This window comes from Triticum urartu, chromosome 6A (assembly GCF_056163025.1).
Source record: "Triticum urartu cultivar PI428250 chromosome 6A, HENAU_Tu73, whole genome shotgun sequence".
NCBI classification, from domain to species: domain Eukaryota; kingdom Viridiplantae; phylum Streptophyta; class Magnoliopsida; order Poales; family Poaceae; genus Triticum; species Triticum urartu.
This window is the reverse complement of record NC_141878.1, coordinates 293915126-293936852: the sequence shown is the minus strand read 5'-3', so window position 1 is coordinate 293936852 and position 21727 is coordinate 293915126.

Here is a 21727-nt window from a genome sequence, read left to right as displayed (position 1 = left end):
GACAAATAATATCACTCGTGTGCCCTGTTGATGCCATGGAAGGAGAAGAGCTCTGCGCAGGTCCAGCAGGTGTGCTCTTGGCAGATAGTGGTGGTTGTGCCTGCTTTCTTGTATCACAGCTGGAGGTGGCACCTAATGGAGGTGCTGGTGGAGTGGAAGTAGAGGATGCACGTGGTTTCCATGATGAAGATCGACCTGTAGAAAAATTAGTTCGCGCCAATGCCTGTCGATCCTGCACTTCATGTTCAGCTTTACAAGCAAGATGGAATAAACGAGTGATATTAGTATACTCCTTATACTCTAGAATGGTCTGAATCTCTCTATTTAATCCACCCATAAAATGTGCAGCCATAGCTTCATTCTCCTCAACAATACCACATCTAATCATGCCAGTTTGTAATTCCTGATAATATTCTTCTACAGAATTTTTTCCTTGTCTTAAACGCTGCAATTTTTGAAGTAATTCACGTTGATAATATGGTGGAACCCAACAAGTATGCATAGCAGTTTCAAAGCAGTCCAAGTAGCTGGAATAGGATATAATCTGCAATGTTCAGACCACCAAACACATGCAAAGCTAGTGAAAGCACAAACAGCAGCAGGAACACGTCTCTCCTCAGGATATTGTAAACATGTAAATCGTTGTTCAGTTTCTAACTCCCAAGTAAGATATATATCAGGAACATATCTACCCTCAAATGGTGAAATATTCAATTTTAGTTTAGGAAGATGGTCCTGTACCTCAGGTGGTGGTGCAGCCCTACTGTTGCGATGATATGCATGAGGACGACCTGGTGGGGGGGGTGCTGGTGGTTGCACGTAGTTCTGATTTTGGTCAACCTCATCCTTGTAATGGTCCTCCACCTCTGCAGTAGCAGCAGGAGCGGCAGAAGCATCAACAACGGCACCACAATTTTGCCCAGGGTCAATGGAAACGCGATGTGCTCGTCCCACTTGATTTGGAAAGCGACGCTGTTGTTGTTGTTGTTGTTGTTGTTGTTGTTGTTGTAGAGGTGCGTTAGGGGCAGCCGGTGGTGGTGGTGGAAGATGCGCGAGCAATTCATTAGAATTGTTATCGAGCTTCGTTTCAAACATCTTTTCCATGCCATCTATCTTCTCCATGGCCTCTTCAAATCTGTTTAGCACATCTTGCACCTGTCCACTCATCATTTGCTGAAATTTATCATGCAACTCCTTATTCGTCATGTTCTCCCAGTCAGTCTCGTTGGCATGTGATCCTGCCATTGTTAGCAGCAATAGAAACACACAAGAATATGGTCCTACAAACTACTAACAAGAGGTGGTGGTGGATGTCACAAATCCTTCAAGCAAATCTCAAATTCTTACCAGTTCTTACCCAGCAGCAGGCGGTGATCGGCAACCGTCGTAGTCAAAACTCTCAAAGCTTGGATAGAGTGATTACCACGGAGAGTCAAACGCACGACGTAGATGTATGTGGAGCTGGCAAGGCTTATAATATGGTAGCAAAAAGGTCAGCAATAATCAATTCAGAGATGCAAAGTTGAATAAACACTCAACGATGGTACTGTGCGGGTCCTAGGCTAGACCGTACTAGAGACGCGAGCCTAAAACACGAACAAAATCACGGCGCGGCACATAAACAAGGGAGGAGCACTCTCTGAATATTTTTTCTTTTTTTCAATTTTTTGCACTTTTTTTCCTCTTTTTTTTGCTCCACAACAAATTTTTTTCGAAAAAATCTACAAATGGTCTAAAAACTGCCTAAACCGATTTTTTTTTGAGTTTGGAACTACTTTTCTTCTGTGGGTAGCACAGAATCTCAGGAGTCCTACTCTGTCATGACTCGAAGTATCGCGTGATCTGGAACTTGAAAACAAAGCAACAAATACTGGACTCGGACTGGTAGCGGAGATGAATCCGGTGGAACTCGGACTAGTGGCGGCGATGAATCTGGTGGAACTCGGATTGGTGGTTGTATATGGCAGCGGCGATGTATATGGTGGGGTGGTGGTATATGGCAATGATGATGACGATGGTGCGGCGGCGGCGTGACAACATGTGAACAGAACTCGAAACTCTAAGGGACTAGACGCTAAGACCAGCAACTCGACACGATGATGCAACCGCAAATTCAACAAAACAAAACTCTAAAAAGACTATGCTAAAAGGCTCAGATTGGTTCGGATATGATGAACTAACCCTAATTTTTTGTTGGCATTTTTCGTGGACTGTAGGTATGAAGAACAGACTCGATCTAAACTATGAAAAACTGTAAAATCTCACCGAGCAACCTGAAAATCTGATACCACTTGATAGAGGCAAAGGTGTCCCGTCTTTCGATGAGATGGTGGCTATCGTTTTAGAGGAAGTCGACTTTGATGATCCGACTACGAACGTGCGAGGACGTCGCGCCTTAGCAGTCGCTAAACCAACTCCGAGGGGTTATTGACCACGCCGGAGCACGATCAACCTGACCACGAGGGCCTGTTTCCTGCCAGCAAACAAAGAACAAGCAAGAAACTGAGATTGCAATCCGGATATTGCGAATATAAGATGAAAGCTTTACTCATCAAGGTGGGGTTCTGTGACGTCTTGGTCTGGTCGCTGGACACAAACGAAGTACGCGAAGTTGCAGCTATGGCAAACTTTTAATCTAAACAAAACCCAAAGTCTAAACGACGCCCTAAGGGTTGTATATATGGAGGAAGAGGGGGGGATTCGTGGCCCTTGGAGGAGGGGTCCGAAACCAACCCTAACTCTTGTTTCCCCACACATACGGACTCTAAAAACAGCCTATACTCAAGTATTTCGAAAATACAATAATAAGGTGACGCGGCACCTAAAATAGCCTCTGGACAAAATTTATGAAATGGCATCTTGTGTATTTTGTCCAAGGCTTCATGCACTCCTTATGGTGGCTTCAAAGTCTTGAAATCATCACTTGTAACTCCGTTCTTGATCCCCTTGCGCATGCCATCATCTCCATGCTTGAACTTGCTCCAAGGTTCATCTTTCTTGTCCAAGGTAGGCCCTTCATTGGTAAGCAAAACAAATGTATCCAATTTAGGCAGCATCATATTCCCATGAACATTAGAATCGTTACCAAGAAACAAAAGTACCTGATAATTCAATTGGCGTGCGTGAGCTCTAGTAATTGGTCCAGTATGTATAGCAGCAGGGGCTGTGGGTGTAACAATGGTATTGATGTCCTCATCATTGGCCGAGGTGGCGGGCGAACCATTCGTCGCGGATGTTTTAAAGGCCGCTACGGCTTCGGCATCCGGACAGTCGACGATCTGGTTCTTTTTGGTTAGGAACCTAGTCAAAAATTTCCTGGCTGACTCTCCAGGTTGTTGGACTATGTGGCTTAAATGGTCGGCGTCTGGTGGCCGGACATATGTACCTTGGAAGTTGTCGAGGAAGGCTTCTTTCAAGTCCTGCCAGCTGCCGATAGAATTTTCAGGAAGGCTATTTAACCAGTGCCGAGCTAGCCCTTTGAGCTTTAGTGGGAGGTATTTGATAGCGTGGAGGTCATCTCCGTGGGCCATGTGGACATGGAGAATGAAATCCTCTATCCATACCGTGGGGTCGGTTGTTCCATCGTATGATTCAATGTTAAAGGGTTTGAACCCTTCGGGGAATTCGTGATCCAGTACTTCATCGGTGAAGCAAAGGTGGTGTGTGGCGCCTCTATATCGGGCCGCGTCGCGACATAGCTCTGATGGAGTCCATCTGCGGTTGTCGGCTCGGGTGTGACTAGGTTTGTCACGTCCGAATAGGTAGCCATCATCACGTGTCGAGGAACGCCCTCGCGATCCGTAAATCAATCGGGTATATCATGCTTTATTGTTCAGGTCATGTCGAAGGTCATATGTATGACCGTGAGCTGATTTACCTCTGCCTTTGCGATGAGGCGGGGCGGGCTGGTGTTCGTCTTGAGTTGCCGCTTTGTCCCGTCCACGTGGTGGTCGGTCAACCGCATTGCGCGATGGTGGTATGTGTTCCGGCGCCTCGTCGTCGAACTGAGGTAGTAATTTGCACTTCGGGTAGCTTTTGGCCGGGTGCTTGAGGCCATATTCTTCGGCTGCTAGGACGTCGGTCCATTTATCGTTGAGCAGATCTTGGTCAACTTGAAGCTGCTGCTGCTTCTTTTTCAGGCTCCTTCAAGTGGCTATTAGCTGGCGCTTGAAGCGCTCCTACTCAAGAGGTTCCTCAGGCACGATGAAATCCTCGGTGCCGAGGCTCGCCTCATCCTCGGAGAGCGGAAGATAATTACCGTCCTTCGAGTCCTCCTGCGTGGCCTGTCTACCAGGGCTAACTTGCCCATCTTCCCGTTCATCCCGCTCGGTAGCTGCGTCAACGGGGTCTTCGTTGTCTTCGGCACCTTTCGGAGTGTTATCTTCTCCTGTGTTGTTGTTGCTATCTTGACTGCAGCGTGACTTAGAGCGGCGCCGCTGACGCCGGTATTTCGATTGTATCTCAGGAGGTTTATCCTCAACTTGGTCTTCTTTGTCATCGCCGCTATTCTCCTTTGGTGCATCCACCATGTACACATCGTACGAGGAAGTGGTCGTCCAGCGTCTGGTGAACGGCGGGTCCTGGGCCTCTTCTTCTCTGGCATCATCGTCCACACCACCGATGTCATCGGAGCCGTAATCGAGCATGTTGGTTAAGTCTTTGACAGTGGCTATAAAGTGGGTGGCGGGTGGGGAGCGAAATTCCCTGTCATCAGCTTCTAGTTCGAATCGAATATAGTTTGGCTGTGAGTCCCCCGCCAAGGACAGGTTCTTTAATGAGCTTAGCACGTCGCCCAAGGGTGAGTGCTGGAAGATGTCTGCGGTGCTGAACTCGAAGATTGATAAATGATCAAGTTCGGCATCTGTGGACTCACATGGTTCGGAACTTACACCCGGAGACGAGTCCAGGGTTCCGATGACAAAAATATTGTGTGAGTTTAAGTCCATGTGCGGCTCCAACGCCGAGGAATCTGTGGCCTCTGTGGTGGGGTTGAACCTCCAGTCCTTAGATGGCACCATATGCTTCGGATCTAAGGACAGAGCAGTTACAGGAGCTATCTACTAAATATGGTCTGATGACAGATTTAGGCCATGTTCATCGAGGTGACCAGGAGCGATTGTCACGGTCTCGAATCCAGCAAAGATTAGGTCTCCACGGATGTCCGCGACGTAGTTCAAGCTCTCAAATCTGACATTGTGGCCAGGGGCGTAGCTATCGATCTGCTCCAGATGGCCAAACGAGTTGGCCCGCGGCGCGAAGCCGTCGAACACAAAAATCTGTCCAGGGAGGAAGGTTTCTCCTTGGACAGCGTCACTATCGATGATTGAAAGGGCCATTTAACCTTCCGTCGACGGCACAGTGGAACTCTCAATGAAAGCACCAATGTCGGTGTAAAAACCGGCGGATCTCGGGTAGGGGGTCCCGAACTATGCGTCCAAGGTCGATGGTAATAGGAGACAGGGGGCATGATGTTTACCCAGGTTCTGGCCCTCTCTATGGAGGTAATACCCTACATCCTGCTTGATTGATATTGATGAATATGAGTATTACAAGAGTTGATCTACCTCGAGATCGTAATGGCCAAACCCAAGAAGTCTAGCCTGTATGACTATGGTAATGAGTCTCCCCGTTTCCGGACTAAGTCCTCCGGTTTATATAGGCACCAGGAGGATGTAGGGTTACACAAGGTCGGTTACAAAGCAAAGGAATCTACATATTTGGCCGCCAAGCTTGCCTTCCACGCCAAGGAGAGTCCCATCCGGACATGGGTGCAGTCTTCGGTCTTCGTATCTTCATAGCCCATCAGTCCGGCCCATGGCTAATAGGCCGGACGCCCGAGGACCCCTTAGTCCAAGACTCCCTCAACGGCGACGGTGGACGTGTCTTCTAGCGACTCCCGTGGGGATGGGGAAGAAGAGGAGGGCAAGGAGCGTGACCTGGAGGCGACCTCAAGGGGATAGGGATACCTCCCCCTTGCGCAAGGCCTACATCCTCCACCTCCTACCTGACAACGATGATGAGGCCGACATCCTCCTAGAGAGGGGGGAGCCGCCCGTGGTTCCCACCAAGGGAAGGTCGGCGCTGCTCTCCCAGGATGACGCTCCTGCCCCGACACTGCCTGGAGCTGCTTCCGGTCCATTTGAAAGTGCAACTACCCCTAGGTGGTTTTGGTAATTCATAACAACATATAGCTCATTGAGCTAATGCTATTCCAAGATGACTATTTCAGGAAAGCTCAATGATTGGCAAGGCATGGATGTGAAAGTGGAACCCTCAAAATGCTAAGGACAAAGGATTGGCTCAAGCTCAAAAGCTCAAGACTCTTCATTTTATATTTTAGTGATCCAAGATCATATTGAGTCTTTAGGAAAAGCCAATACTATCAAGGAGGGATGAGGTGTTGCTTAATGAGCCTCTTGCTTCATGTGCTTAGTGATATGCTCCAAAACCCTCAACTACTTTCCCATATCCACATATGACCTAAACCCTAAGCCAAACTCGGTCCTACCGATTCTTTCTATCCGGCGCCATCGAGTTTCACTTGTCACAAGCCACTGCCAAACCCTAGCAATTCGGTTCTACCGATAGGGATCTCGGTCTCACTGAGATGGGATTGCAAACTCTCTGTTTCCCTTTCGTAACTTTTCGGTCTCACCGAAAGAGCGAATCGGTCCCACCGAGATTGCAATGTAAACTCTTTGTTTCCTTTTTGTAACTTTTCGGTCTCACCGAAAGAGCAAATCGGTCCCACCGAGTTTACCTGACCAACTCTCTGGTTAGCTTATTACCAAACTCGGTCTCACCGAGTTTGTGTAATCGGTCTCAACGAGATTACGTTATGCCCAAACCCTAACCATATCGGTCCTACAGAGTTGCATGTCAGTCCCACCGAAAATCTCTAACGGTCACTAGGTTTACCTTTTCGGTCCGACCGAGTTTGTTGATTCGGTCCCACCGAGATTGGAAAACTGTGTGTAACGGTTGGATTTTGTGTGGAGGCTATATATACCCCTCCACCTCCTCTTCATTCGTGGAGAGAGCCATCAGAACACATACACAATTCCAACTCATATGTTCTAAGACAGAACCACCTACTCATGTGTTGAGACCAAGATATTCCATTCCTACCATATGAATCTTGATCTCTAGCTTTCCCCAAGTTGCTTTCCACTCAAAAACTCGGTCCCACCGATTTGGCTTCTGCCATTGCACAAGTGAGACTCGGTCTGACTGAGAATTACTTATCGGTGTGACCGATTTTGGAACTCTGTGAAACCCTAGCAGTCTCGGTGCCATCGAACTGTGACTCGGTCTGACTGAGTTCACTAGTTTAGGTGTCAAAACTGCTTCGGTATCACTGAGTTTAGAAATCAGTAGATCCGAGATGCTTTCAGTGGGAAACTAAAACTAAGTTTTTGAATTATTCTTTTGCAAAAATCTCTGCATTTTGTGATGCTTATCCACTCTATCTCATCTATAACCTATTCACAGGGTCAGCAGTCAGAGTTTGCATCATGTCAGACCAAAGTGATAGCCAGAACTTGTCAGAGCAGCAAGTGCAGATGAGTGAGGGCACTAGTCCCTCAAGTTCCTCAGATGATGGCAGCAGGAGCACCCCTAGCAATCTGCCTAAAGCTGCCACAAGACAGAGAAAGAAGAGAACCTCAGACTCAGAAGATGGGGATTATGTGGCACAAGAGGAAGCAACTTCCAAGAGAGTTGAGCCAGCACAGGGCATAAAACCAGGGATGAAGATCAAAAGGCCAGCAGGCAGGCAGCCTATGTCAAAGGCCAGAGCTTCAACTGAGAAGCCCACTCCCATTGAGCCAGTTGCTGCTGAAGGCAAGAAGAGGAAAGAAAGGATGAAGAAAACTGTAGCCAGAGTGCTTGGCAAGGCTTCCATCATGGAAGATGAGGAGGAAGAAGAAGAGGTAGCTGCACCAGCACCTAAGGCACCCAAGCTGATGGGTGATGCCATAAGAACAGGGGCAGCTGCTTCCAAGGCCAAGCCAGCTCCAAAGCCAAAGCCAAAGAGGAACACAAGAAGCATCCCAGCTACTGAGAAGAACAAGGCCCCAGTGCCTAAGACTGTTGCAGAGGAAGAGGAAGAGAGTGTCCTTCGGAAGCTCAAGCCCAAGATCCCAGACCACAACGATGCTCCTCCTATGGCTGAGGATATGAAACTCAGGAGAGATTCAGTGCTCCGGACTCCACCACCACCTGAAGATCAAGCCTGAGTGTCGACCTAGCACTATGCATTTTCTAGGAACTTTTTGGTAACTTGTTGCCAAAGGGGGAGAAAATGTATAGATCATAGGCTTCGAGAGAGAGTGTTGCTTTTGTTCTCTCTTGTTTTATTTGGTGGTTTCTCGAACTTTGTTTGCTTTTGTGTGAGATACTATGTCATTGCTCGTGAGACATTGATGATCATGTGTTTGATCATAAGCTACACTTAATGTTTGCTTAATATTATCATCTTATCTATCTTATGTGATCATTCACTATTCTTGGTGATGAGTGCATGTATTTCATTCTTATCATTTTAAGCGCTCCAGCAAGATGTATGTGACATGGAAGAGTAACCCATGACTCTAACTCTTTGTGCATTTGCAGTCCAAAGCAAATTCTAAATATGCACAAATTTAGGGGGGGCTCTTACTTGTCACATACTTCTCAAAGCGACGATATATTTCATGCTTATTATCATTTGTCGAAGATTTGATCTATATGTTGTCATCAATTACCAAAAAGGGGGAGATTGAAAGTGCAACTACCCCTAGGTGGTTTTGGTAATTCATAACAACATATAGCTCATTGAGCTAATGCTATTCCAAGATGACTATTTCAGGAAAGCTCAATGATTGGCATGGCATGGATGTGAAAGTGGAACCCTCAAAATGCTAAGGACAAAGGATTGGCTCAAGCTCAAAAGCTCAAGACTCTTCATTTTATATTTTAGTGATCCAAGATCACATTGAGTCTTTAGGAAAAGCCAATACTATCAAGGAGGGATGAGGTGTTTCTTAATGAGCCTCTTGCTTCATGTGCTTAGTGATATGCTCCAAAACCCTCAACTACTTTCCCATATCCACATATGACCTAAACCCTAAGCCAAACTCGGTCCTACCGATTCTTTCTATCCGGCGCCACCGAGTTTCACTTGTCATAAGCCACTGCCAAACCCTAGCAATTCGGTTCTACCGATAGGGATCTCGGTCTCACCGAGATGGGATTGCAAACTCTCTGTTTCCCTTTCGTAACTTTTCGGTCTCACCGAAAGAGCGAATCGGTCCCACCGAGATTGCAATGTAAACTCTTTGTTTCCTTTTTGTAACTTTTCGGTCTCACCGAAAGAGCAAATCGGTCCCACCGAGTTTACCTGACCAACTCTCTGGTTAGCTTATTACCAAACTCGGTCTCACCGAGTTTGTGTAATCGGTCTCAACGAGATTACGTTATGCCCAAACCCTAACCATATCGGTCCTACCGAGTTGCATGTCAGTCCCACCGAAAATCTCTAACGGTCACTAGGTTTACCTTTTCGGTCCGACCGAGTTTGTTGATTCGGTCCCACCGAGATTGGAAAACTATGTGTAACAGTTGGATTTTGTGTGGAGGCTATATATACCCCTCCACCTCCTCTTCATTCGTGGAGAGAGCCATCAGAACACATACACAATTCCAACTCATATGTTCTGAGAGAGAACCACCTACTCATGTGTTGAGACCAAGATATTCCATTCCTACCATATGAATCTTGATCTCTAGCTTTCCCCAAGTTGCTTTCCACTCAAACCTTCTTTCCACCAAATCCAAATCCTATGAGAGAGAGTTGAGTGTTGGGGAGACTATCATTTGAAGCACAAGAGCAAGGAGTTCATCATCAACACACCATTTGTTACTTCTTGGAGAGTAGTGTCTCCTAGATTGGCTAGGTGTCACTTGGGAGCCTCCGACAAGATTGTGGAGTTGAACCAAGGAGTTTGTAAGGGCATGGAGATCGCCTACTTCGTGAAGATCTACCGCTAGTGAGGCAAGTCCTTCGTGGGCGATGGCCATGGTGGGATAGACAAGGTTGCTTCTTCGTGGACCCTTCGTGGGTGGTTGCTTCTTCGTGGACCCTTCGTGGGTGGAGCCCTCCGTGGACTCGCGCAACCATTACCCTTCGTGGGTGGAGCCCTCCGTGGACTCGCGCAACCGTTACCCTTCGTGGGTTGAAGTCTCCATCAACGTGGATGTAGGATAGCACCACCTATCCGAACCACGGGAAAAACATCCGTGTCTCCAATTGCGTTTGAATTCTCCAAACCCTTCCCTTTACATTCTTGCAAGTTGCATGCTTTACTTTCCGCTGCCAATATACTCTTTGCATGCTTGCTTGAATTGTGTGATGATTGCTTGACTTGTCCTACAATAGCTAAAATCTGCCAAGAACTAAAATTGGGAAAAGGTTAAGTTTTTATTTGGTCAAGTAGTCTAATCACCCCCCCCCTCTAGACATACTTTCGATCCTACACCATCTGCTGCCCCTTCTTCCGCTCCTAAAGTCCGCACGCCTGCGCCTCAGGCTGCGAGGCTCTCCGGCTTCAAGCTATAGAAGCGGAGGAACTACGCCGTTGTGGACCAGTAAGTATTCTTGTCATGCCTTGTTCTTCCTTCTGATGCTCATCCTTGACTCTTCTTCATTGTGCAACCAGGCCGACACCCGCGGCAAAGAAGCGAAAGGGGGACGAGGTGGTACTGCTCGAGCCCGGATCGCCTCCTGCGGCCGCACCCCTCTCCATGGATAAGGTCAGTGACGGAGCTCGTGCTTCTCTAGCCCGATCATCCTCTCGAGGCATGGAGGGGCATCCTCGGGAGGAGTCAGCCCCCGAGGCCCCGCTGGCTCCGGAGGTGCCAACGTCCGGCTTGGGTGCTGGGCTCCCCAAAGCTTAGGAGCTTCTTGCTTCCTGGGCCATGGTGATGACGTTGCCTCCTCCTCCTTCTACCACATTGTTGCCCCCAGGTTCTTCCGCCTCGCCTGATGTCCTGGAACGCGCTCTTTCTGCGATGGCCCTACTGCGAGAAGACCTTCAAGGCACCAACAGTCACCTGGTGGCCGGGCGCCTGGAGTTGGTCTCTGGCTGGCTTCACTCTGATGTGTCCGTCCAGGCGACGCTGAGACAGGCTACTACCGACTCCGAGAAGGACGGGGAGGCCGTCGCCCAAGCTGTGGCCACCCGCGAGGTGGCGCTGAAGGATGACGAGGCCGCTCAGGACCATTGTCGGTCGCTCAAGGCCGAGCTGGAGACCATGTGGAGGGAGTGCGTGAAAGAAGCTCGAGGCCGCAAGGCGGAGGAGGAGAAGATGAAGGCCCAAGAGGATGTCGTCAAGAACTAAAATTGGGAAAAGGTTAAGTTTTTATTTGGTCAAGTAGTCTAATCACCCCCCCCTCTAGACATACTTTTGATCCTACAAGTGGCATCAGAGCTTTGGTCTCCATTTGCTTTGATCTCCATAGCTTTTGGTGGTCATAGCCTTGGTTTCACAACCTAGGAGAGTATGGCGTCTAGCGAGGGAAATTATCACCGTAGAGGTCCTTACTTTGATGGTACTAATTTTGCTAGTTGGAAGCATAAAATGAAAATGCATATTCTTGGACATAACCCCGCCGTTTGGGCTATTGTGTGTGTTGGTTTGCAAGGTGACTTCTTTGATGGGAAAGAACCAAACCGTGAAGCTACCGCGGATGAGTTGAAGATGTTGCAATACAATGCTCAAGCTTGTGATATTCTCTTCAACGGATTGTGCCCCGAAGAATTCAACAAAATCAGCCGTCTTGAGAATGCAAAGGAAATTTGGGACACTTTGATTGATATGCACAAAGGTACTGACTCCGTCAAGGAATCCAAGTTGGATGTGCTTCAAAGTCAACTTGACAAGTTCAAAATGAAGGATGGTGAAGGTGTCGCTGAAATGTACTCTAGGCTTGCTCTCATCACAAATGAGATTGCCGGCTTAGGAAGTGAAGAGATGACCGATAGATTCATCATAAAGAAGATTCTAAGAGCCTTGGATGGAAAATATGATACCGTGTGCACATTGATCCAAATGATGCCCAATTACAAAGATCTCAAGCCAACGGAGGTGATTGGAAGAATTGTTGCTCATGAGATGTCACTTAAGGATAAAGAGGAACTTCACAACAAATCAAGTGGTGCCTACAAAGCCTCATGTGAAGCCCCTACATCATCAAGTGAGAAACAAAACTTCAATGAAGAATTGAGCTTAATGGTGAAGAACTTCAACAAGTTCTACAAGAGTAGAAGCAAAGATAGAAGCTTCAAGTCAAGGTCCTACAATGACAAAAGATCTTCTAGTCGAGAGCGAAACTGCTACAGTTGTGGAAGACCCGGACACTATTCCAATGAGTGTACGGCTCCCTACAAGAGAAGAGAAGATTCTCCAAAAAGAAGAAGCAAAGAATCACCACCAAGAGAGAGAAGGAGTAGAGATGATCGTTATGAACGAAGATACTCACGGAGAAGCAAGGATTCGGAAAGGAAGGAAAAATCATCAAGGAGCTACACAAAACGAAGACATCAAGCTCATGTTGGTGAATGGGTATCCGGCTCCGACTCCGACAGCCACTCCGAGAGAAGTTATCACTCCGACTCCGAAGATACTCAAGATGAAGGTGTTGCCAGTCTAGCACTTGTGTCAACCAACTCCTACGACATATTTGACTCACCAAATGAAGGAATTGGAAGATGCTTCATGGCCAAAGGTCCTAAGGTAACACACCCCGAGTATGTTGATTTCAATAGTGATGAAGATGACTTGTTAGGTGATGATTTGCTTGTTGACAACTCTAGTGATGAATACTATGATGAAACGTCAATTAATCATGCTAATCAAGATAAAACGAATGACAATGATAAGGAGAAGATTGAGGCTCTAACTAAAGAACTAAACACTCTTAAGTTAGCTCATGAAACTATCTTCGAAGATCATCGAGAACTTTTAAGAGCTCATGAGAAATTACGCTTTGAAAAGCTCAATCTTGAGCAAGAGCATGAGTTCTTAAAAGCAATCAATGATGATCTCCGCAAGAAAAGTTCTTCTTACATTGCCAAGCGTTTACTCTTATCCACTTACATGCCTCAAGTCAAGTCTAGTAACAAGAACAAGAAAGATTCTTCCTCTAGCAGTAACAATGATCATGCTAAATCCAATATTGTTGCTTCTAGTAGTTCTCTTGATTCCACTAATGATTCTCTTAGCCAAGTTACACTTGAGCAAGAAAATAGCTTATTGAAGGGAATTATAGAGAAAGGAGTGTACAAAAGCCTTGTCGGGAGTAAGCAATTCGAAGAAATTGTGCGCAAGCAAGGAATGCACTGGAAGAATCAAGGTGTTGGTTTTGAACGAAAGTTCAATGCCAATGGAGTTGAGTGGGAAGAAGATCAATACCCCAAGACAAAGTTTGTTCCTCAACCAGAGATGTATGATACTTCTTTCAAGGGGACACAAGCTCAAGATGATCTTCCACCACAAGACTACAAGCAAAAAGGCAAGGATAAGCTTCAAGAGGAAATTGATGCATTTGAAGAAGCTCCTAAGACCTTAGTCAAGTGGATTCCCAAGACTACTTCAAGTTCCACTTCATCAAGTACGACTACAACTCCAAGGATTCCCATCAAGATGGCGTGGATCCAAAAGAAGAAGAACTAGAGAGTTCTTGAGGGTGACTCCGCCAACATACTTCACTCTTATCATTTTGGCAAGAACAAGTGCAATCAACTTCCACATCTTGCACTAGTTCAAGGAGTCACAAACCCTCTTGTTGGTAAGACAAGGGACAAGGTAACCTAAAAGTTTTCATGGACATCATCTTGTGTGTGCATCACTCTATGTCTATGGATATCCTTGTTTGTTCCTTGTGGGACTAACCCATGTAGGTATTGAAAGTGCAATTCACTCAAATGGATAGCTCCAAGTGATCTACATCAACATTGAGCATCCACATCTTCAACATCTACATGAAGTCATCATCGACAAAACCCGAGGTTAGTTCATCCCTCTAAGGGGGGACATCACATCTAGGGGGAGCTTTACTCTAAGACTTGAGCTAAAGCAACTCTAAAGATGTGAACACAACAATGCTTTATGTAAAAGTGGTAACCCCACTTGAGCTTAAACGATGAGTATGACCTATGATCAAGTGTTCTCACTTGACTCCTAAGTCAATATACTCATATATATATGACCTTGTCATCGCAAATTGCTTGATAGATGCTAGAATTGGTTGTGCATGCCTTGTCACATATTTCATTTGCCATCTTATTGTGTGAGCATGCTGGTTGCATATTTTACTCATTCGAGGACATCCACTTGTTGTTTTGATTGTTTGGTTTTATTTCCTTTTGCCAAGTGGATGGACAAGAATGCCTAAGAACCTCCTCTAGCTATCTATGCTTTTCTCGTCTCAAACTCTATTCATGCTACATCACAAAATTTGATCAAGCCAGATTTGAACCACTCTGTGTGAGGAGCGCTCGGAGTCCCCGTCATAGACTTAAACTTCCAAAACCTCTTTATGATTCTCGGTCTGACCGATACCCCACTTTCGGTCCTACCGAGATCATTAAGTTGATCTAGGTTTTCGATCTCGGTGCAACCGATTTGAACCATTCGGTCACACCGAGTTGCAACAACTATATACAGTTTTGCATCTCGGTGCCACCAAGTTGTTCCACTCGGTCACACCGACAGGGTCGGGCTATATATAGTCACGGGCAAAAATTTGGAAATTTCTCCGAACCCCTTCGCCCGCGCGATAGCCTTCTCTGCCAACTTGGTCTCCGGATCGTCTCCTCGCTGCCAGCCGCCTCCAGTCGTTGGTCTCCGTCGCCGTCAATGGAAATTCAACCCCGCCGTTGCCGCCGTAGCGAGTCTCCGCCGAACTAGGGTATGGACTCGATCTTTGTGCTATTCCCCAATCCGATTCTTAGCACATTGTGATCATCATGATTCTTGCCATGTTTGTTAAACTTCTATCCAGTCAATGAACTCGTAGATTAGGTTTAATTCGAAAATTTTAGGGTTAGGTTTCCGCCGAAACCATCTCGGACCCACCGAGTTGAAAAACTCGGTCCCACCGATTTGGCTTATGCCATTGCACAAGTGAGACTCGGTCTGACCGAGAATTACTTATCGGTGTGACCGATTTTGGAACTCTATGAAACCCTAGCAGTCTCGGTGCCATCGAACTGTGACTCGGTCTGACCGAGTTCACTAGTTTAGGTGTCAAAACTGCTTCGGTATCACCGAGTTTAGAAATCAGTAGATCCGAGATGCTTTCAGTGGGAAACTAAAACTAAGTTTTTGAATTATTCTTTTGCAAAAATCTCTGCATTTTGTGATGCTTATCCACTCTATCTCATCTATAACCTATTCACAGGGTCAGCAGTCAGAGTTTGCATCATGTCAGACCAAAGTGATAGCCAGAACTTGTCAGAGCAGCAAGTGCAGATGAGTGAGGGCACTAGTCCCTCAAGTTCCTCAGATGATGGCAGCAGGAGCACCCCTAGCAATCTGCCTAAAGCTGCCACAAGACAGAGAAAGAAGAGAACCTCAGACTCAGAAGATGGGGATTATGTGGCACAAGAGGAAGCAACTTCCAAGAGAGTTGAGCCAGCACAGGGCATAAAACCAGGGATGAAGATCAAAAGGCCAGCAGGCAGGCAGCCTATGTCAAAGGCCAGAGCTTCAACTGAGAAGCCCACTCCCATTGAGCCAGTTGCTGCTGAAGGCAAGAAGAGGAAAGAAAGGATGAAGAAAACTGTAGCCAGAGTGCTTGGCAAGGCTTCCATCATGGAAGATGAGGAGGAAGAAGAAGAGGTAGCTGCACCAGCACCTAAGGCACCCAAGCTGATGGGTGATGCCATAAGAACAGGGGCAGCTGCTTCCAAGGCCAAGCCAGCTCCAAAGCCAAAGCCAAAGAGGAACACAAGAAGCATCCCAGCTACTGAGAAGAACAAGGCCCCAGTGCCTAAGACTGTTGCAGAGGAAGAGGAAGAGAGTGTCCTTCGGAAGCTCAAGCCCAAGATCCCAGACCACAACGATGCTCGTCCTGTGGCTGAGGATATGAAACTCAGGAGAGATTCAGTGCTCCGGACTCCACCACCACCTGAAGATCAAGCCTGAGTGTCGACCTAGCACTATGCATTTTCTAGGAACTTTTTGGTAACTTGTTGCCAAAGGGGGAGAAAATGTATAGATCATAGGCTTCGAGAGAGAGTGTTGCTTTTGTTCTCTCTTGTTTTATTTGGTGGTTTTTCGAACTTTGTTTGCTTTTGTGTGAGATACTATGTCATTGCTCGTGAGACATTGATGATCATGTGTTTGATCATAAGCTACACTTAATGTTTGCTTAATATTATCATCTTATCTACCTTATGTGATCATTCACTATTCTTGGTGATGAGTGCATGTATTTCATTCTTATCATTTTAAGCGCTCCACCAAGATGTATGTGACATGGAAGAGTAACCCATGACTCTAACTCTTTGTGCATTTGCAGTCCAAAGCAAATTTTAAATATGCACAAATTTAGGGGGAGCTCTTACTTGTCACATACTTCTCAAAGCGACGATATATTTCATGCTTATTATCATTTGTCGAAGATTTGATCTATATGTTGTCATCAATTACCAAAAAGGGGGAGATTGAAAGTGCAACTACCCCTAGGTGGTTTTGGTAATTCATAACAACATATAGCTCATTGAGCTAATGCTATTCCAAGATGACTATTTCAGGAAAGCTCAATGATTGGCATGGCATGGATGTGAAAGTGGAACCCTCAAAATGCTAAGGACAAAGGATTGGCTCAAGCTCAAAAGCTCAAGACTCTTCATTTTATATTTTAGTGATCCAAGATCACATTGAGTCTTTAGGAAAAGCCAATACTATCAAGGAGGGATGAGGTGTTGCTTAATGAGCCTCTTGCTTCATGTGCTTAGTGATATGCTCCAAAACCCTCAACTACTTTCCCATATCCACATATGACCTAAACCCTAAGCCAAACTCGGTCCTACCGATTCTTTCTATCCGGCGCCACCGAGTTTCACTTGTCATAAGCCACTGCCAAACCCTAGCAATTCGGTTCTACCGATAGGGATCTCGGTCTCACCGAGATGGGATTGCAAACTCTCTGTTTCCCTTTCGTAACTTTTCGGTCTCACCGAAAGAGCGAATCGGTCCCACCGAGATTGCAATGTAAACTCTTTGTTTCCTTTTTGTAACTTTTCGGTCTCACCGAAAGAGCAAATCGGTCCCACCGAGTTTACCTGACCAACTCTCTGGTTAGCTTATTACCAAACTCGGTCTCACCGAGTTTGTGTAATCGGTCTCAACAAGATTACGTTATGCCCAAACCCTAACCATATCGGTCCTACCGAGTTGCATGTCAGTCCCACCGAAAATCTCTAACGGTCACTAGGTTTACCTTTTCGGTCCGACCGAGTTTGTTGATTCGGTCCCACCGAGATTGGAAAACTGTGTGTAACGGTTGGATTTTGTGTGGAGGCTATATATACCCCTCCACCTCCTCTTCATTCGTGGAGAGAGCCATCAGAACACATACACAATTCCAACTCATATGTTCTGAGAGAGAACCACCTACTCATGTGTTGAGACCAAGATATTCCATTCCTACCATATGAATCTTGATCTCTAGCTTTCCCCAAGTTGCTTTCCACTCAAACCTTCTTTCCACCAGATCCAAATCCTATGAGAGAGAGTTGAGTGTTGGGGAGACTATCATTTGAAGCACAAGAGCAAGGAGTTCATCATCAACTCACCATTTGTTACTTCTTGGAGAGTAGTGTCTCCTAGATTGGCTAGGTGTCACTTGGGAGCCTCCGACAAGATTGTGGAGTTGAACCAAGGAGTTTGTAAGGGCAAGGAGATCGCCTACTTCGTGAAGATCTACCGCTAGTGAGGCAAGTCCTTCGTGGGCGATGGCCATGGTGGGATAGACAAGGTTGCTTCTTCGTGGACCCTTCGTGGGTGGTTGCTTCTTCGTGGACCCTTCGTGGGTGGAGCCCTCCGTGGACTCGTGCAACCATTACCCTTCGTGGGTGGAGCCCTCCGTGGACTCGCGCAACCGTTACCCTTCGTGGGTTGAAGTCTCCATCAACGTGGATGTAGGATAGCACCACCTATCCGAACCACGGGAAAAACATCCGTGTCTCCAATTGCGTTTGAATTCTCCAAACCCTTCCCTTTACATTCTTGCAAGTTGCATGCTTTACTTTCCGCTGCCAATATACTCTTTGCATGCTTGCTTGAATTGTGTGATGATTGCTTGACTTGTCCTACAATAGCTAAAATCTGCCAAGAACTAAAATTGGGAAAAGGTTAAGTTTTTATTTGGTCAAGTAGTCTAATCACCCCCCCCCTCTAGACATACTTTCGACCCTACACCATCTGCTAGCCCTTCTTCCGCTCCTAAAGTCCGCACGCCTGCGCCTCAGGCTGCGAGGCTCTCCGGCTTCAAGCTATAGAAGCGGAGGAACTACGCCGCTGTGGACCAGTAAGTATTCTTGTCATGCCTTGTTCTTCCTTCTGATGCTCATCCTTGACTCTTCTTCATTGTGCGACCAGGCCGACACCCGCGGCAAAGAAGAGAAAGGGGGACGAGGTGGTACTGCTCGAGCCCGGATCGCCTCCTGCGGCCGCACCCCTCTCCATGGATAAGGTCAGTGACGGTGCTCGTGCTTCTCTAGCCCGATCATCCTCTCGAGGCATGGAGGGGCATCCTCGGGAGGAGTCAGCCCCCGAGGCCCCGCTGGCTCCGGAGGTGCCAACGTCCGGCTTGGGTGCTGGGCTCCCCGAAGCTTAGGAGCTTCTGGCTTCCTGGGCCATGGTGACGATGTTGCCTCCTCCTCCTTCTACCACATTGTTGCCCCCAGGTTCTTCCGCCTCGCATGATGTCCTGGAACATGCTCTTTCTGCGATGGCCCTACTGCGAGAAGACCTTCAAGGCACCAACAGTCGCCTGGTGGCCGGGCGCCTGGAGTTGGTCTCTGGCTGGCTTCACTCTGATGTGTCCGTCCAGGCGACGCTGAGGCAGGCTACTACCGACTCCGAGAAGGACGGGGAGGCCGTCACCCAAGCTGTGGCCACCCGCGAGGTGGCGCTGAAGGATGACGAGGCCGCTCAGGACCACTGTCGGTCGCTCAAGGCCGAGCTAGAGACCATGTGGAGGGAGTGCGTGAAAGAAGCCCGAGGCCGCAAGACGGAGGAGGAGAAGATGAAGGCCCAAGAGGATGTCGTCAAGAACTAAAATTGGGAAAAGGTTAAGTTTTTATTTGGTCAAGTAGTCTAATCACCCCCCCCCCCTCTAGACATACTTTTGATCCTACAAGTGGCATCAGAGCTTTGGTCTCCATTTGCTTTGATCTCCATAGCTTTTGGTGGTCATAGCCTTGGTTTCACAACCTAGGAGAGTATGGCTTCTAGCGAGGGAAATTATCACCGTAGAGGTCCTTACTTTGATGGTACTAATTTTGCTAGTTGGAAGCATAAAATGAAAATGCATATTCTTGGACATAACCCCGCCGTTTGGGCTATTGTGTGTGTTGGTTTGCAAGGTGACTTTGATGGGAAAGAACCAAACCGTGAAGCTACCGCGGATGAGTTGAAGATGTTGCAATACAATGCTCAAGCTTGTGATATTCTCTTCAACGGATTGTGCCCCGAAGAATTCAACAAAATCAGCCGTCTTGAGAATGCAAAGGAAATTTGGGACACTTTGATTGATATGCACAAAGGTACCGACTCCGTCAAGGAATCCAAGTTGGATGTGCTTCAAAGTCAACTTGACAAGTTCAAAATGAAGGATGGTGAAGGTGTCGCTGAAATGTACTCTAGGCTTGCTCTCATCACAAATGAGATTGCCGGCTTAGGAAGTGAAGAGATGACCGATAGATTCATCATAAAGAAGATTCTAAGAGCCTTGGATGGAAAATATGATACCGTGTGCACATTGATCCAAATGATGCCCAATTACAAAGATCTCAAGCCAACGGAGGTGATTGGAAGAATTTTTGCTCATGAGATGTCACTTAAGGATAAAGAGGAACTTCACAACAAATCAAGTGGTGCCTACAAAGCCTCATGTGAAGCCCCTACATCATCAAGTGAGAAACAAAACTTCAATGAAGAATTGAGCTTAATGGTGAAGAACTTCAACAAGTTCTACAAGAGTAGAAGCAAAGATAGAAGCTTCAAGTCAAGGTCCTACAATGACAAAAGATCTTCTAGTCGAGAGCGAAACTGCTACAGTTGTGGAAGACCCGGACACTATTCCAATGAGTGTACGGCTCCCTACAAGAGAAGAGAAGATTCTCCAAAAAGAAGAAGCAAAGAATCACCACCAAGAGAGAGAAGGAGTAGAGATGATCGTTATGAACGAAGATACTCACGGAGAAGCAAGGATTCGGAAAGGAAGGAAAAATCATCAAGGAGCTACACAAAACGAAGACATCAAGCTCATGTTGGTGAATGGGTATCCGGCTCCGACTCCGACAGCCACTCCGAGAGAAGTTATCACTCCGACTCCGAAGATACTCAAGATGAAGGTGTTGCCAGTCTAGCACTTGTGTCAACCAACTCCTACGACATATTTGACTCACCAAATGAAGGAATTGGAAGATGCTTCATGGCCAAAGGTCCTAAGGTAACACACCCCGAGTATGTTGATTTCAATAGTGATGAAGATGACTTGTTAGGTGATGATTTGCTTGTTGACAACTCTAGTGATGAATACTATGATGAAACGTCAATTAATCATGCTAATCAAGATAAAACGAATGACAATGATAAGGAGAAGATTGAGGCTCTAACTAAAGAACTAAACACTCTTAAGTTAGCTCATGAAACTATCTTCGAAGATCATCGAGAACTTTTAAGAGCTCATGAGAAATTACGCTTTGAAAAGCTCAATCTTGAGCAAGAGCATGAGTTCTTAAAAGCAATCAATGATGATCTCCGCAAGAAAAGTTCTTCTTACATTGCCAAGCGTTTACTCTTATCCACTTACATGCCTCAAGTCAAGTCTAGTAACAAGAACAAGAAAGATTCTTCCTCTAGCAGTAACAATGATCATGCTAAATCCAATATTGTTGCTTCTAGTAGTTCTCTTGATTCCACTAATGATTCTCTTAGCCAAGTTACACTTGAGCAAGAAAATAGCTTATTGAAGGGAATTATAGAGAAAGGAGTGTACAAAAGCCTTGTCGGGAGTAAGCAATTCGAAGAAATTGTGCGCAAGCAAGGAATGCACTGGAAGAATCAAGGTGTTGGTTTTGAACGAAAGTTCAATGCCAATGGAGTTGAGTGGGAAGAAGATCAATACCCCAAGACAAAGTTTGTTCCTCAACCAGAGATGTATGATACTTCTTTCAAGGGGACACAAGCTCAAGATGATCTTCCACCACAAGACTACAAGCAAAAAGGCAAGGATAAGCTTCAAGAGGAAATTGATGCATTTGAAGAAGCTCCTAAGACCTTAGTCAAGTGGATTCCCAAGACTACTTCAAGTTCCACTTCATCAAGTACGACTACAACTCCAAGGATTCCCATCAAGATGGCGTGGATCCAAAAGAAGAAGAACTAGAGAGTTCTTGAGGGTGACTCCGCCAACATACTTCACTCTTATCATTTTGGCAAGAACAAGTGC